Genomic DNA, 18,515 nt, shown 5'->3' on the forward strand with positions numbered 1-18,515 from the left:
TAAGTAGCTAAAATCACTTCTTAATGTGTCTGTGGCTTTTTCAGAAAACTATTATATAGAACTGTATACAGTGGGTACGGAAAGTATTCAGACCCCCTTACATTTTTCACTTTTTGTTATATTGCAGCCATTTGCTAAAATCATTTAGGTTCATTCTTCTTCCTCATGAATGTACACATAGCACCCAATACTGACAGAAAAACACAGAATTGTTGACATTGTTGCAGATTTATTAAAAAAGAAAAACTGAAATATCACATGGTCCTAAGTATTCAGACCCTTTTCTCAGTATTTAGTAGAAGCCCCCTTTTGATCTAATACAGCCAGGAGTCTTTTTGGGAAAGATGCAACAAGTCTTTCACACCTGGATTTGGGGATCCTCTGCCATTCCTCCTTGCAGGGCCTCTCCAGTTCTGTCAGGTTGGATGGTAAACGTTGGTGGACAGCCATTTTTAGGTCTCTCCAGAGATGCTCAATTGGGTTTAAGTCAGGGCTCTGGCTGGGCCATTCAAGAACAGTCACGGAGTTGTTGTGAAGCCACTCCTTGGTTATTTTAGCTGTGTGCTTATGGTCATTGTCTTGTTGGAAGGTAAACCTTCGGCCCAGTCTGAGGTCCAGAGCACTCTGGAGAAGGTTTTTGTCCAGGATATCCCTGTACTTGGCCGCATTCATCTTTCCCTCGATTGCAACCAGTCGTCCTGTCCCTGCAGCTGAAAAACACCCCCACAGCATGATGCTGCCACCACCATGCTTCTCCGTTGGGACTGTATTGGACAGGTGATGAGCAGTGCCTGGTTTTCTCCACACATACCGCTTAGAATTAAGGCAAAAAAGTTCTACTTTGGTCTCATCAGACCAGAGAATCTTATTTCTCACCATCTTGGAGTCCTTCAGGTGTTTTTTAGCAAACTCCATGCGGGCTTTTATGTGTCTTACACTGAGGAGAGGCTTTCGTCGGGCCACTCTGCCATAAAGCCCCGACTGGTGGAGGGCTGCAGTGATGGTTGACTTTCTACAACTTTCCCCCATCTCCTGACTGCATCTCTGGAGCTCAGCCACAGTGATCTTTGGGTTCTTCTTTACCTCTCTCACCAAGGCTCTTCTCCCCCGATAGCTCCGTTTGGCCAGACGGCCAGCTCTAGGAAGGGTTCTGGTCGTCCCAAACGTCTTCCATTTGAGGATTATAAAAGCCACTGTGCTCTTAGGAATCTTAAGTACAGCAGAAATCTTTTTGTAACCTTGGCCAGATCTGTGCCTTGCCACAATTCTGTCTCTGAGCTCTTCAGGCAGTTCCTTTGACCTCATGATTCTCATTTGCTCTGACATGCATTGTGCTCTGGAAGGTCTTATATAGACAGGTGTGTGGCTTTCCTAATCAAGTCCAATCAGTATAATCAAACACAGCTGGACTCAAATGAAGGTGTAGAACCATCTCAAGGATGATCAGAAGAAATGGAAAGCACCTGAGTTAAATATATGAGTGTCACAGCAAAGGGTCTGAATACTTAGGACCATGTGATATTTAAGTTTTTCTTTATTAATAAATCTGCAACAATGTCAACAATTATGTGTTTTTCTGTCAATATGGGGATCTGTGTGTACATTCATGAGAAAGAAGAATGAACTTAAATGATTTTAGCAAATGGCTGCAATATAACAAAGAGTGAAAAATTTAAGGGGGTCTGAATACTTTCCGTACCCACTGTATATATAAAAAAAAATTCATTATAAAAATGGTGAAAAAACCCAAAGATCCAAGTTATTTAGGTATCTATTTGTAGCTTTTAGGTTATCGACTCATATGTTTAAAACTCGGGCACTTGAAGGCAACATGTACCTCGATTTTGGGTTCGTGGATGTCAAGGTTTCCTAAAGGATGCCATATAGTAAGTCTGGCATGCACAAAAACAAAAGGACTTTTCTAACTAACACAATAGAAAGAATATATTAGAGAGTTAAAGTTGACCACGAAATAAATTTTCCGATTTTATATATATATATATATATATATATATATATATATATATATATATATATATATATATAAAATATTAGCCAAAATTATACATTCTACACACATATACATGTATATACAGTAAACCCCCGATAATTTGCGGCTCAGAAAATTTCCGGGTTCTCATGTGGAACCTAACTAACAGCAAGTTGTGGATTATTGAAAAATTGTTGGGAATCTCCAGCGGGACCGATTGTTCAGGAACGTTAGGAATACCATTTGAAACTGTTTTCACCAACAAATTTCATACCAATTTTAAAAAACGCATTATTGTATTATTCATTAATAGTGATAAAAGCTTTTATGTCCATTACTCGGGGGTGCATCCAAAATGTATATAAAATGCATGCATGTAATATTTTGGTTAGTTTTCGTACTGTTTTCGATACCTTTTTACCAGACCATTAAAAAAACCTCAAACAAAATAGTGTCTCGTACCCTGACTGCCCCCTATGAAACCTATATGCAAACCGTTTGCAATAAAACCACACTGTAATCTACAGAACTGGTCTCGTAATATTGTAAACGTGACTTCTACCTATCCAAATGACACACTGCGTACTTTTGCAGCTCAAGGCCACAGGAAGCTTGTAAGCATTAACCTTCGACCTCATTTCCCTGGCTATGCTCAGGATGGTTAATTATGTGGGCCTGGTCAAGCTCTGCATGTGTGTTTGTGTGTGTGCTCAAGAGAGCGCATCAGTGAGAGGGCAGAGGCAGAATATCAACTCCTTTGCAAACTCTAAATAATCACTAAATCACAATGATGTCAGTGCAGTCCATAAACAGGGTTGCTCCAGGTCACTCGAGCTCTTACGTACGTTTACGGAGGTCTCCTGGCCCTTCACCTCTATCCACGCTGCCATCCTTAGCGCTCATTGGCTGACCTGTCTCCATGGCGATGCTAGCCACACCTTCCTTGTAGCCACCCAAGCAACTCTCCTGCTGCTCTGTTTACATCTCATTTGCATATGGAAATCTTGTTGCCTTGTGTCACTGTCACAACAACGCGATGGGCTGCGAGCGCACAGCCAGCACTTATACATACAAACACACCCACACCCACACACACACACACACACACACACACACACACACACACACACACACACACACCTATACACTTCATACATTTGCCGGTTTTGACATGTGTCATCTCACGTCATGATTATGATTATTTTATCATGCGCCGATAGATAATAGCCAAACCCTTCTCACTGTCTTTCCCGTAAACATTATATCGGCATTGCAAATTGCACCGTTATGAGTAAAATATTACCGGAAATGATATTAGACAATCGTTTTACATGCTTGCTGTGTGCTTAGTGATGATTATGTTTCCCGGACAATAGTAATTAGTCACCGCAATGGACTAATGAGGATCATAAGCTGTTATTTTATTATTAAATGGCGATATCTGGTTCCCTGTAGCCCTAAATCACATAAACATTCCACCACAGGTATATTAGTATTTTGGCGAGTTTGTTAAAAAAAGAAAAGAAAATACAACATTCCTCCAGCGTGTTTCCATCCGGCAGCGTCGTATTAGTTTTATATACTATACATGTGTAGGTTGATCAGTTATACAATATACAGTATAAATATGCATAGTAATAAAACGCATAGCAGAGAGAGAGAAAGAGAGAGAGAGAGAGAGAGAGAGAGAGAGAGAAAGATAGAGTTTATCATTGTTTTGTATTGTTATACCAAAAAGACTTGTTCCCATACACTGCAAATGAAGCCACTGATTTTCATCCCCCTCTTCACAGCTCCTGCATGGCTTGTGTGTGTACTCATAGCCGTGTCTTTGTTTAATCACGTAGGTGTGTGTGTGTGTGTTTGTGTGTGTGTGTGTGTGTGTGTGTGTGTATGAGAGTGTACGATGGGGAGGAAAGACATACACCACGTCAATACTGGCGTGCATAGCTGAAGACGGCTTGCAGAAAGGTATTGATTTCCTAATTACCCCCAAACACACACACACACACACACACACACACACACACACACACACACACACACACACACACCAGCCCCCTTTTCTTAAAAGCCAAGTGTAGCTAGTCGCTCTATAAAGGTTGCGAGGAGAGGAGGGAGAAAATAAACCTCATTGATATTCAAAAGCTTCTTTATCAGGGGGACAGAGTGCTGGCACAAAGTCGAGATAGAGGGAGACGAGGAGAGAGAAAGAGAGAGACCAAGTGTGTGCATGTGTGTGAGCAAGTTTATAAATGTGTGGTTTTAAGTGGGACCTTGTGTCAGAGAAGACGGAGGGAGGGGGGGGTGACTATGAGAGCTTGTGTCTATTCGCTGTGCATTTACTATGTTAGCGCGAGCCTGTGTGTAAATGTGTGCGTGTTAGCGAGTTCCTTGGCGGTGCTGTGGCTTCTGGCCGTGCTCCAAGCGGGTCGTGGGGCCCAGCAGAGAGCGAGCTCTTTCAGTCAAGTAGGGAGGAGCTTTAGATTTCCCTCGGTCCCTTTTTCTCTCTTTTTTTTTTTTTCCACCTTGTACCTTTTCCACAGGATCCTTTACTAGTTGGACAGTTTTTAAAAATGAAACTCTACAGCCCAGCACTTCTCTTGCTTTTTTTTTTTACTCAGCATGCAGTATGTTTTCTTCCACCTTTTTCACGGCCCACCCTAATTCACGTTCTGCTTTCCAATTTGCCGGCAAAATGTTTTTCCCCGGGATTAGATTTTTAGATTTCTCTCGATTAAAAACTGCCATTAAAGTCGCGGTGTGTCCTACTCGAAAAAGAGGATGCAAGTTGAAAAAACGAAAGTTTCGGGAGCTTCATTTAAATCCATTCACATGGTGAAGAAAGCTGGGGATGGTGTCAGGTATATCGCTACATAAACAACTATCCAGAGCCCACATAACTGCCTGGACAGTGAACTGGACATGATACGTGTTTATTAAATGTGGAAACCCGGTCGGTCTGAAGTCTATCGATGCCTTGAATGATGCATATCAGCAGCGATCCAAAGGAAATAGAGGCGCTTTCGAAATAGGATTATTTTTGTCACCCTCTTGTATACCTCCTAGATCACCCCTGATCAGTCCCTGATCTAATGTGCCACATCCTGCGCAGTTGCCTCCTCGGCCGGCTCAATGACCCAGTGACAGACCGGCACGACTACTGACTAAAAGATCTTGAAGGTCGAACAAATAGAGAAGAAAAAAGAAACAGTTGAAATCTCTGAACATTCCACTGTCTAGAGGAGGCAGACCACCACATTTAAATGACCTGCTGAAGAGGATATTAGTCAGAGAGGGTAAGAAGATGCCAGGGTTACACTGCTAGCACCACTATATACATGGTGTTCTCAGGGTGGTAGTGTTGCCCATCATCATGGCACTGTTTTACTTTTACATTCTTTGATTGGTCTTTTTTTTTTTTTAGACCAGAAAACATTTTCCACCTGTTTTTTTTTAGTCTCCAACATGGAGTGTGTACATACAGTGTTTACAGCTTCTACCAGACATGCATTTTTGGAAAGGATGGAATGGATACCTGTCTATAACCATGTATACGGATATCTAGTCTGGAGGTTTTAAAGAATATTGAAAAGACATAATAATAATGACACTCATACCAAAGAGGTATTAGTACGGAGGACTACTTTGGTCACACACTGATTTGAAATTGAGCGTTGATGTCACTCCTGTTTGCTGCTTCCTGCATGTCTTGGCTCAGTCGGCACAATGACCCAGTGATAGTCTGGCATTAATGCTGACTAGGAGATTTTGTGGTTCAGCTTGTCGTTTGATTAAAAAAAAAAAAAAAAAAAAAGCACCTTTACATGCTGATCTAAAAACTCTGGGTCCAGCAGTTGAATATTGAATTGAATCTTGTACTTGTCCATTACTTCCTCATTGACACAGACCTCCATTGTTTTTATGGCAATCGCAAAGTCGATTTAAAATACCCAAGACTCTTTAAATAGACCAGGAACAGACTTGTGTGTGTGTGTGTGTGTGTGTGTGTGTGTGTGTGTGTGTGTGTGCCTGATGCTTTGGTGTGTGCACGGTTAGTCCAAAGAAAAGATGACGGGAAAGTGGAAGCCAAAATCACCTTTATGTATCATTTGCAGCGCTAATTAGTAGCATACTGGAGCATCGAGGCCTCGGTTATTGAGCCATATGATCAATTCGGCGAACACTTACATTCAGCGGCGTGACATTCGAAAGGTAATTGGGAGTCGTGCGATATTCGTTTCGCCGCAGGGCTCCAAATTAGATTCCCTACAGTCCTGCAGAATTACTCCGTGGGATTCTCGGCTCAGGGCAGGCATATGTCTATTATTTCTATGTTAATGTAAGCTACAATGTTTTGTCCAGCCCACTCTTGCTTCTACGTCTTGTCAGTAATAGCTAGTGCTAAGCTATGGGAAGCATTCGACCTGGTTACAGAAATGGAAAAAGTGCTGACGTACAATTTGAGGAGGTGATCGAACATAACGTACGTTACATTTTCCAGCCGTATGGTTCATCTTTAGAGGACGTCTTTGAATGTAGTAGCGGATGTAGAGCCCAAAACCTGTTCCAGCATGTAAACTTTAATTTCTGTTGGAGGATTTTGAGTGGCTCTGACCTACTGAACACCTTCAGGATGAATTGGAACGCACCCCTAGGCCTCCTTAACCCACATCAGTACCTGACTTTACTCACACCCTCGTGGCTGAATGAGCACAAATCTCCATAAGAACATTCCGAAATCTAGTGGAACATCTTCCCAGAAGAGTGGAGGTTATAACAACAGTGAAAAGAGACCTAAATGTGGAACGGGATGTTGAAAAAGCATAAATCTTCTGATCAGGTGGCCGAACTTTTGTCTATGTAGTGTATGTTGTTCAACTCATTGATTCATGTGCATCATGGAAACAATTTCCGAATATGCTTCCTTGAGGATGATTATGTGGTGAATTTTTAGATAGCTGTCGAATTCAGTAAATAGTAGTTAAGGGTCATTCATCTCATATAATGATCACTGTGTATCATTTTAATCCTGCGTGTGTGTTTGTTGGCTACGTGATGTGAGATTTCGAGTTGTTTAATAAATTAACGTGTCCAGAAATCCTCCCCGAGGTGTTCACCACACACCACAATAACCTCAAAAACACAAACAAAGAAATCAAAACGGTCCCTTTCAGCTTCTTGAATTGTTCTTGAGGTTCTTTGTGGTTTAAAAAAAAAAAAAGACGCATTTCGAGTCCTTAAAAATGCAATAATCTCGGCGCTTAGGGTACAGTCGTAAAAACCTGCGAAAGTTTCAAGTGTACTGAAGAAATAAGATTAAACACGGAAATCGTGACGTCTCATTGGCCTTCATTTTGACAGTCATTAATCTATCAAGTCACGCGTGTCCTCTAGTTGTTATTAGGTTTTATTATTATATTACTGGGTTTTGACAAACCCTTTGGTTTAATGTTGCATCATTTATTGCTGAAAAAAGAAAAAAAAAAACATTTTATGGAGACTCAAAAAAACAACACAGGAAAAAGTTTCCATTGAGAGTTTTCTAATATTCACCAGTGTCAGTGTCCCAGTGTAGCCTCAAAATCCTGTTCTCGGTTTTACAGGAGTGGAGCCTGATAGGGGTCTTCTGCTGCTGTAGCCCATCTGTCCCATCAGTATGTTGTGCATTCTGAGATGCTTTTCTGCTCACCATGGATATAAAGATTGGTAATTTGTGTTATCACATCCTTGCTGTCTATTCAAAGCAGTCTGGACATCTTCTGACCTTAACTCACCTTTTTTTTTTTGCACAATTCTGAGGAAACTAAAAGATCAGCAGTTTCTGAACCAGCAAACATGCCGTTGCCAAAGTCACTGGCATCACCCCCCATCCAGATGTTAGATACACACATTACCTCGAGCTTTTGACCTGTATCTGCATGATTTCATGTACTGCTGCCATGTAAAGTCATTAATTAGACTTTAGTAGGAATAAACTGGGATACAGATGTTCCTGTATGTTGATACTGAAAACACTGAAATATTTATAGTTGAACTGGTTGCAGAATACTTTCTTAATCCATGAGTTCCGCTTAATACATTTCCCAGGCCACGTCTGGTGCACAGCTCAGAAATAAGGGGGAAAAACAATCAATCGCTGCAACTTCAGCCAAAATATAACTTTCCCAAAGCAAGCAGAATAAAACGATGAAAAATACTTCATATTGTTCCTTTCACATAGACGAGATAAGCTGTGTATAATGAAGTCATGTTCATATCAGACACGCCGACTTTGCACGTATGAGGCGGTTTCAGAAAGTTTCCAGACTCACTCTGTTCGCAAGAAAGTACTTATTTATCAACGTTTCACCTTCAAAACAGTCCCGGCAGCAATACAGCGCTCCCAGCATTCCTGCCACTGGAATGCGTCCTGGAATTCTTCTGTTCGAAGGATGTCAAGCACCTTCGGACTCTGGCGAGCAGGGCGTGTGCGGAAGTGAAATCGAACGGATCGTCGCCACGTTTTTCTCCGGTTGAGCTCGTGGAAGGTCTTCCTGTTCTCTCGTCGTCTTCCAGCGATGTTCTTTTACGTCTTGAAGCGCCACTCGAAACGTCTCAACACATATGTTGCAGCGTCGCAGAACGTACTTGGTGTGGAATTTCACGTTCGTTCTAACTTGCTGTCCGCGATGAAATCGCACGAGGTCGGAGGAGCACCGGTTATCATCGTCAGTCTCCATACTTTTCAATACAATGGAACTGCTCTAAACAATATAGTATCATATAGTATATTTATAAACTAGGGTCCCAGGTGGTCTAGTGGTTAGGATGCGGCGCTCTCATTGCTGCGGCCCGGTCAGGGAACCAACCCCAGCCACTCTTAGTTCCGGTCCCAAGCTCGGATAAATGAGGAGGGTTGCGTTAGGAAGGGCATCCAGCGTAAAAACGTGCCAAATCAAACATGCGGAGGATCCGCTGTGGCGACCCCTAACGGGTAAAGCTAAAAGAACTATCTATCTATAGTATATTTATAAACTATACTAAGTTCGAATTTGGTGTTAAGCCCAAACTTATGACATAAATAAACAAGGCGGAAAGTGAGATTTTAAAAATATAGCATAGTTTTTTAGGGCAGTAGTTGGTATGTATTGAGACTTTTAGTTTTTGTTCAAGTCAGCCTCTTGATTGTGGAGCATATATTTTTTTTTAATACGGTCCATAAACTGTCTAACGTGGCATTAATATTATGTCGATGTCACTTTGATGGTCATAAAAACTTTTTTAAAAACTAGGCTTGATTCATGTCTGCCATGGTGTCCTGAGCACTAAAAGATAGATGACAGAAGGGACACCTGCATTTTTAATGTGGTATAAAGATGGCATGCAGGTGGATGTCATGCCAAGAATGTACCACCATAGCTTCAAAAAAAAAAAAAAAAAAAAAAAACACGTTCAGTGTCTGACTTCTAGAAGAACCCCTATAAACACCACCTTGGTGGTCCGGTCCTGTACTACTACTACTACTGAAGGACTACATGCATTTGTTCTGGTGTAAGATAATATCTTGCATCTCAGAAGCAGGGCTCGGAGGACGTGTTGGAATGCTACACACCGCTTAATGTTTCTGTCCATTGACTAGTTCGTTTGGGAGAAAAGACCGGAAGAGGATGAGCATCGTAGGTCTGGGTTAGTGTTCGTGATTAGTTTATATCGAGGTGTTAGTTGTGTGTGTGAAGGTTTGTAGGGTCCGTGAATATTTTGGTTCCTGCTGTGTTGTAGATGTTGGAGATGTGTGTATTGTCTGATGACAGTGTTTAGTATCAGGTTGCTTAGTAATGGTCCTTCTTTGAGTGCATTCAGTATTTATTCAACTTTGTGTGTGTGTGTGTGTGTTGGAGAGAAAGAGAGACAGAGAGAGAAATGTTTTCTATTACAATGACAGAGTGTCCAGCAGAGTGGAGCGAAGCAGAAAGAGTCGGAGTGAGAGTGAGAGGAAAGATGGATGGAACAACTGAGCGATGCGCCCTGCCAAAATCGGAGGAAATTAATTAAAAGGAAGAGCGCGGGCCAGGCAGAGAGTTTGTTTTGCTGTGACATTTGTGCCGAGTCGAAAGATTTTGTGTCCCGTTCAGGCTGATAGAACTGCACCAACGGGAAGGAGGAAAAAAAAAAATGTCGCACAAACCCTAAAAATCTAGTCCTGATCTCTCTCTTTTTTTTTGGAGAGGTACTGCAACCTGGAAGCTAGAGCACCCCCTCCCCGCCCCCCGGCCCCCTCTGACTCGCACGTGGTTCGCGTCCGCCCAAATGAATATTTAATATGTTCAATTGTGAGCCAACCACAATTCACACACTCAGGTTAAGTGAAAGAACGATTCAATTTTGTAAACAGCAATTATACGGTAATTTGTATTGATTTCTTTTCTTTTTTTTTTTTTTGGTGTGTGTGTGCGTTTAATTCATAGCTTTGATGCGCTGAATAAATGATGGGGCCTGGTTAAATTGATTGTTATTAGGAGGCCTGCTGATGACAAGCTAATTGATATCTTTTTCAATTCATCAGTGCATTTCGTTCAGCCGACGAGTTTGTAATTGATATTTGACCCCAGTAGGCAGCGAGAGTATCCGAGCACTTAACAGCAAAGTAGTGAGGGGGGTGCGCTGGGAAGAGGGAGGCTACACAACCATACTGGTTAGACTGGATGACTTGGGATGAGATACTTTTAATTTAAATGTTTTTTTTATTTGCAGTCACGCATGGTGAGAATGGATACCGGAGAAGCTTCTTTTTTCGAATGCGATGATAAACTTCCGCTAAACTCGCAGCTCATTTCCTGACATCTTTATGGAGTCTTATTTACAATAAGAATGAAAAAAAATTGAATTTTGTGAGAAAAGATTAAAAAGAATAGATTTTATAGCGTATTGTATCAGGGACGTAGAAACAAACAGGTGGAGTAGAAATAGAAATGTAAGGCTGTAAAGTGTACAGTCACAGATGGAAAAACTTTCGCTGAGAAGGAAGTACAGTAGCCTCCGACACCTTACGATGGACATGCGTTCCGATGTCCCCATCATAATTTATAAGCCTATCCAGGAGTTTAAAACAGATGGTGTTCAGTATTGGGTAGTATATTAATAATTGAATCAGTTACAGTACATAATTTGGGGCAATTTACAGTCCCGTAATGTATAAACTTTATAGGATACATGTATGTGTTTCGGTGTCCGGCGATGCCGATTTTAAAACCAGAGCGACGAGAGAGGAAATTGGGCTTTGAAACATGGAGCCAACCAAGTATGGTGAGAGTAAGGCGTTCCGCAAGGTCGGGAAATGCGTACGTCCCGGCAGCATCCCAGCGTATCGTACGAAAACGCAAACGTTTTTAGATTTGGAAAAATTTTGCGTAAGATCGGAAAAAAATCGGAAGTGGAAAATCGTAATCCTGGGACTTCCGGCTTTGTGAATTTTATGAGATCAGCACAACACCACATATAGAGTCATATTGAGTGCTGGATAGTCACTAACATCTACTGAAAAGTTGGTCTGTTCATCTTTTTTTTTCCACTAAAAAAACTCGTCCCACATCTCGAAGTGTCCTCCTCATTTCCACATGGGCTTCCGGGTGTCTTCCCACTTCTCCTAATCGGGTAAGTAGGTGGATTGGCGAAGACAAATTGCCCTCTAAGTGTGCATGAGGGTATGAATTTGTGTGCCCTGTGATAAACTGGCATTGCACTTAGGGGTGTATTTCTGTCTCACGTGAAGTGTTCCTGGCTCCGGATCCACCGCGACCCTGACCAGGATAAAGCCCTTACTGACAGCCAGTGAGTTATGTAGAACATTTAACACAAGATTAATCGTCCATCTTAGCATTAAATCATAGCCTTAGCAAGAGCAGGACAAATATTCAGATACACTCTTAAAAACAAGAGGGTTGTTTGAGGGTATTTTTAAATCGCTCCTTTCCTTTGTATAGCAAAAACTAAAACGGGGGTATCAGCTGATTCTCGTCTTGGTACATGTTCTAGCTGAACACCATCGCTCCCAGAACCTTTGTCCTAAAGTGTCTGTAAAGAGATGCACTTCTGCTCTATATCCAACAATGCATTTATTGATCTAACTTCAGTTTGAAACAAATAGCACAAAAACCTGGTCTGTGCTCTTCAGTAAAGAGCAACGTTGTGACTATTTTCGTACAGAACGACCACAAACATCCGAGACCCCTTTTTTTTACGAAAATGGTAATGGCTCTGTTTTCCGATGAATTCGCAGTGGTGAGCATCAACAGGTATTTTCATTCCTTTCAACAAGGGAGCATTTTTCTGTGTATTAGATGTACGTGGGGGAAAAAGGAATAAATGGATGGCCTATATCCATTTCAGGGGGATTTCACGTTAGTAAAAGCAACGAGCGCAATTGCAGGAAAACGTCTCGGGGAATAGCGTATACCCTCAGATGGATGAAAAGAGATGCTGAGGTTGGACTTGTATAGCCTTCTCTCTCTCTCTCTCTCTCTCTCTCTCTCTCGCTCTCGCTCTCTCTCTCTCTCTGTCGATCTCTCCGTGTCGATCTCTTGGGTGGATGTAGTGGTAGGGGTTCATGTTCAGGATTCGATTGCAAACAAACGCTGTTAATCCCAAGAGCTCCACACATCCTTCACATTTACTACGAACAGAAAGAGAACGTTGTCACCACTACACACACACACGTGCACATGCGCACACCCTTAATCGCAGAAACGTGCACGTGGACCATTCGGGTAGCGTTCAGTTGTTGGCAGAATCAGAACAATTGTGTTCCCTTTTTCTTTGCTCCCTTCTGTGTGCTATTTCTAGCTAGAGATATCGTGTTGTTTAAATACGTTGCCTCAGTCGCGTTTCGCTCCGTACTGTTTTTTATTTATGGGATTATTTTGGATCGTTCATCCTCTCGCGGAGTGTGTTTCTTATAAAATCATCCCGGAGGAATAGGATAATGTTTGCGCTTCGTGTTGCAACATGCAGTAATGCAAATATATATATATAAAACGCAACTGTTGTTAGGTAGAAAATCCAACATTCGCTGGTTAAATAACTTTAAAATGCTCGCTGAGAGTCACTGAGTCTCCTTTCACAAGAAACCGAAGAAGTAACTAACCAATAGCAAGTGATCCTATAGGTGAGGTTAAAGGTCAGAAGAGCAAGAGCAGATGGTCATCTGTCGCGATGAATCTGCTGACACCTCAGCTGTAGCAAGGACACGTGCACAATCCAAAAGTTCAGCTTTCACTAGAGCCTGGAATTAGTGAGGCCAAAAACTGCTTACCTTCACAGCAAACAACTAATTACATACCATTGTTATTCTGTGACATACACTGTATTACCAGTGGGGCACAGTAACCAAGTACATGCAATTCGTTACTGTACTTAAGTAGGTTTTTTACAATCCAATTGGGAAGACTTTTACTTTCACTTCACTACATTTCAAAGTCAAATATCTGAATTTTTACTACATTTTGGGAAATCAGTCGTTCTTTTTTATTCACGAGCGGATAAAAACTTAACTGGTCGAACACACAGCAATCGACCAATCAGGGTTGAGGGATCTGTTTTAGACTTGTTTTGATTGGCGCTTGGTGGCGTTTACTTACACTAACATACAGTTCAGCATCAGTTCAACAGCAAGCAGAACATTTTGAGAGGAATAAACGATGGTAGAAACTCCTGACTGTCACCTGCCATAACACTTGTGGCCTCAATTTATTGATTTATTTATATTTTTAAGGTTTGAGCTCATGATCATTTTAATATCAATCAGTGTTTGACTTATTAATATCATTCTAGTAACAGATCGATGTGCTGAGAGGAACTTTCGAGTCTTTTCACATAAACACATAAGTAAACTTACTTTTCGGCTTCTCCCGTTAGGGGTCACCACAGCGGATCCTCCGCATGTTTGATTTGGCACATGTTTTTACGCTGGATGCCCTTCCTAACGCAACCCTCCTCATTTATCCGGGCTTGGGACCGGCACTAAGAGTGGCTGGGGTTGGTTCCCTGACCGGGGATCGAACCCGGGCCGCAGCGGTGAGAGCGCCGCATCCTAACCACTAGACCACCAGGGACCCTCATAAACACACAAGTTTATTAAGCAAAAATGATAATAGGAACATTATAGCCGTAATAAATCATAGTACCTTTGGATACTTAGGTTTAAAGAAAAACTTTTACTGAAGTCATATTTTACTCAAGTACATTTATATTTCATCCAGCACTGCTATATGGATAAAAGTTACCTGATCATAGGATTTGTGCTTTTTGAACATCCCGATACTCATTTAGTCTCCATTTGCTGTTATAAAAAACCTCCACTCTTCTGGGAAGATGTTCCACTAGATTTCGGAGTGTGCTCATGGAGATCATTCAGTCATAAGGGTTGAGGGCAGAGCTCTATAGCAAGCCGCTCGAGATCTTCCACTCCAGCCCTTCCTTGTAAAGCAGATGTTCATGGAGCTGGCTTTTGTGTTCAATGTCATGCTGGAGCAGGTTTGGGTCTCCTAGCTCAAGTGAAAGAAAAATGTCATGTTTCTGCATCCGTATACAATTGTGTGGCTCCAACTGTTCTAATAATTTCTGTCCATCTCCAGTAGCGCTGAAACTAATTAATCGGGGTGGGGGTTTGGAGATCCTGGAACGTTTTCGGTAACCTTGTGAGTAATATCACAGTGGAAAAATCTTCTTATGATTGAGGAAGGCTTTTGAAGGCGGTCAGAGTCTGAATGAGGAAACGGTTACGGATGGAAAAGACAGGTGTCTCGACTACTTTTGTCCACACAGTGTATAGTGGGAAACAATATGCGATAGGAGTGTTATAAGGTGGACTTTGTCTGAAAGGCAAGTGATGGGATTCTAATAATGAAGAAGAAGGAATCATCTTCTCACCTGGTCAAACGAGCCCAACTGAATACAAACAGCCAGTGAAAGAAGTAAGATCTTTTAAGGACAGTTGCACGATGGGCCGAGAAACTGCTTTCTTTCTGTGATCGATCGAACGTGCAACGCTCCAGCATAAGAAAAGTTCACAATATGATCAATCAACACTTCTTGATCTTCTGGGAATTCCTAGCAGATGTTCGCTTGCTTACTTGTAAGACGGTCACAGATTTTGCACAACTCCGTTTTGCCTATACTTCTTTTGTACTTCTCCCTGAACTTTTCCCGGCTCGCTGGGTGCGCCGGCGATGCTTCCGCACTGCTCGAAGGAAGTCGAATGAGTGCAGCACTGCATTTACTCCATCAGTCATGAAGAAGGAAAAGCATGTGATTTTGCTACCATTGAGAGGGTGAGAACTTTCGCAGCAGACTCATGGCATGAGCCGAGTTGCTGAAGTGTTTCTTGCTGGACACTTTGTTTTGGTTCAAACCAACAAACCTCAAAATGAAGGGGAGGAGAAGTCTGAGGAAAGATGGCTAATTGTTTTCTGCAGTGCCACTGCTTTTGTCAGCTCTCATGCTTTAAAAAAAAAGAGACACAATTATAGGAATTGAGATGAGGTTCAGAAAGCCTGAGATGGAACGGGATTTGCTTGTGATGTGAAAAATGTTTTCTAGAAAAGTTCACCGTTCTCACAAAATTGCATTTACGTTTGTCCGCCCACTTCATTTACAAGAACTGATTAAATGACCAATAGGTGTAATTGAGTTCTAATTGTCCAGCTGTATGGACAAAAGTTTTTGAACACCTGATTTTGGTGCGTGCTTGTGGAGATATGTGCCACATGGGCGGTAGAAAAACCATTTACTGATGTAGGTGAGGTGAGAAGGTCTGGGGTTCTGGGTGTTCCAATTCATCCCAAAGGTGTTCTGTAGGGGTTGAGGTCAGACCTCTGTAGTAGGCCTCTCCAGATCTTCCACTTTAACCCATGTTCATCGAGCTGGCTTTGTGCACAGGGGCATTGTCATGCTGGAACAAGTTTGTGAGGTCCAATACTTTTACCCATACAGCATATTTACCAGGACTAGAGACACAATTATGTGTTTATGAAACGTTTATTACTTTGTATCTTCTATACCTCAAGCAAACAAAAAACCTCCTTGGCCAGGAATCTGAAAGAACACAAGTGGCTCTGGTTGTTAAGTGTATGTGTCACAAGCATCTTGGAGTTCATGTGTATGAAAGGGCAAGAGGGGTCTCATCCAAGCATACTGAGCCACCTTATGAGTAGCAACTCTTGAAGAGGGGGTGCTTTTATTTGCATTGCGGGAAGAACATGCTGTTATCATGCAGATTAAACAACCTAAATAATGCAGCAGGAATTGGAAAAGGGAGAGAAATGACTACGACTAAACGGGGATAAAAAAAAATTTTCTCCCATTCACATGCACCCAAACTTTATTCTTTAAATATTTATTATCAAAATATCGTTCTCATGGTGCAGCACGGTCCACCTGCGCATTTAGGTTTTTATGGTCATAATGCATTTGACTTGAATAAAATAATTACCTGGGAGAAACCAATTAACTGACACTGACCATCTAAATTCATTTAATTATTTGTCACCTATATAAAAATATAAATATGGGTTGCATGTTAAACAGCAGTGGTTTCCCAGGGACTTTTTGGGGTTAGAAATTGTGAAAGTGTACACGTTTACCTTTCACTTTCCAGCACGTTTAAGTCGTAATCAGCCTTAATTACAGAACCGAACACAAACTTGGATCTGATATCTAATTTACCGACTCCTATGTGGCGCAAATGTTATTGAAATTTCGATATCGTCGATGTAAGTCTGTATAGTGATTTGTACTTGTAGACCCAGAGCTGCTACGTGCAGCGTGGACTGAACCATTAAGGATGTATGTAGGGGGGAAACCAGCTCACGTCAGCAGGACTTTCCTAGCGAAATAAACCCCATGTAAGTGGCTGTGGGCTGATTTTTTTGCTTTTCTGCTGAGGATCTTACAGGTAGCAGTCAGTGTACCAGTGATTGATGCAGGTTCCGAGCAGCACATTTCCGGTGCGGTGAAGGTGATAACATGGTGTCTCCGTGTCTCTTCGTCGTCTTTGCGTTTCGAAGTGTTAACACAACATGAGCTGATGGGCCAAAAAAACGTGGTGTTGAGGAATTGCTTTTGGAGTGTTAGGAATGTTGGGGGGGGGGGGGGGTGCCGATCTTCTTCTTCTTCTTTCGGCTCAAGCGATTGCGCAAGAATTTTGCCAACATCGAGCCGTTTTCTATACGTGTGTGTAACAGCTCCCGAACATCCCACAGCACACACACATACAGAGATCAGCCGTGTGTTCGGCGGCGTGTTGTTTGATCTTCAAAAGATCTAAAGCCCAAAATGCAACATTGTAGCAGCCCTGCTGCTGGCGGTTTTACCCGATACAATGCTATTCCTGACATCGCGGGCTCGATATCATCTCTCACACTGATAGAAAACAAAAACAGCAACAAAGAAAAGGTTGCCGTTTTTAAAGCGTTGGATTTCATGATCGCCGCCATTTCCCCCCTCACACACACACACACACACACACACAGATATCCAGGCTGAGGTTGGAGCTGGGCTTTTTGTGCTCCCGCCTGGGTTAGTAGGAGCCTGCTGTTCAGCAGCACCCCTCCCCCAGCCTTTGGCGAAACAGGAACAACTTCTTTGAGAGAGAGAGAGAGAGAGAGGGAGGGGAGGAAAAAGAAGAGAGAGAAGGCTGTACAAGTTTTTTGGAGTCTCGGAGCAGTTATGTAGCTCCACTCGGTCTTCCCCTTTGGAAGCTGAGATTGTTTTTTTCTTTGCGCTGATTCTTCTGGATTGTTTTCTTCTTTGCAGCTGCTCTTTGTTTGGTCGTAAACATTTTTTTTTCTCGGCAAAAATGGGCGACTTACCTCGAGGATTATAATTGTTGGTGGAGAGAGAGAGAGAGAGGTGGAGAAGGAGAAGATCTCGGTTTGTGGAATACTTCACTTTTTTTTTTTTTTATGAGGAATGGATTTAGTGAAGGAGCGACTAATTGCTTTCTTTTCGTGCCACAACACTTTCTAAATGTTTTTTTTTTTTTTATTAATTGCACCTAAGGAATGGAAAGACTTTTGGCTGGAGTAGAGTCGCGTGTCCCAGTGTGTGTGTGTGTGTGTGTGTGTGTGTGTATGTATGTGTGTGTGAATGATAATAGAATCTATACGGTAAGATTCGGTTCTTTTATTGTTTTGTTTTTTTCTATTGTCGGTTCTAACTTTCTCCACCGCGCTCATCGGCCGGTAAACACGTTTGGCTTTACTCCCATTCAACCCCACGGCCCTGCGTTTAACTCTCCTTATAAAACACACAAAAGAGTCAAATGAACAAATTCCCAACATTGAAAAAATAGCTAGAAGATAAGTGTGAAGTTTGTTCTGGTGTTAGAAGTTCAACCATGCAACGTTTTTCACTCTTTTTCAGAGTTTAGCTGAAGTCGGGTTTGCAAGTCGAGATGTTTAAGGGAAATGTTTTCACCACTTCGAGTTAGATATTGTAAACTAATTCATCTTTTTAGAAACTAAAACGTATCTTTTCTCCTATAAAACAG

General features: G+C 41.9%; 1 protein-coding gene across 10 annotated transcripts in view; it reads left to right on the plus strand.

Annotated features, from left to right (window-relative positions):
* bcl9 (BCL9 transcription coactivator) overlaps positions 1-18,515 on the plus strand; it is a 108,002-nt gene that overhangs the window by 43,199 nt on the left and 46,288 nt on the right. Inside the window, exons 1-3 of one of the 10 annotated variants that reach the window (XM_083523056.1) lie at positions 17,261-17,896; positions 18,026-18,092; positions 18,123-18,132. The exons of 4 other annotated variants lie outside the window; for them this stretch is intronic. The gene's annotated coding sequence lies outside the window, so the exon portion shown is untranslated. Of the gene's footprint in view, positions 1-16,840; positions 16,870-17,259; positions 18,133-18,515 lie in introns of those variants that run through there. 5 more of the 10 variants (XM_083523053.1, XM_083523055.1, XM_083523060.1 and 2 more) reach the window with 5 other exon arrangements.

Source organism: Silurus aristotelis (assembly GCF_946808225.1).
Source record: "Silurus aristotelis genome assembly, chromosome: 20".
Taxonomy (NCBI): Eukaryota; Metazoa; Chordata; class Actinopteri; order Siluriformes; family Siluridae; genus Silurus; species Silurus aristotelis.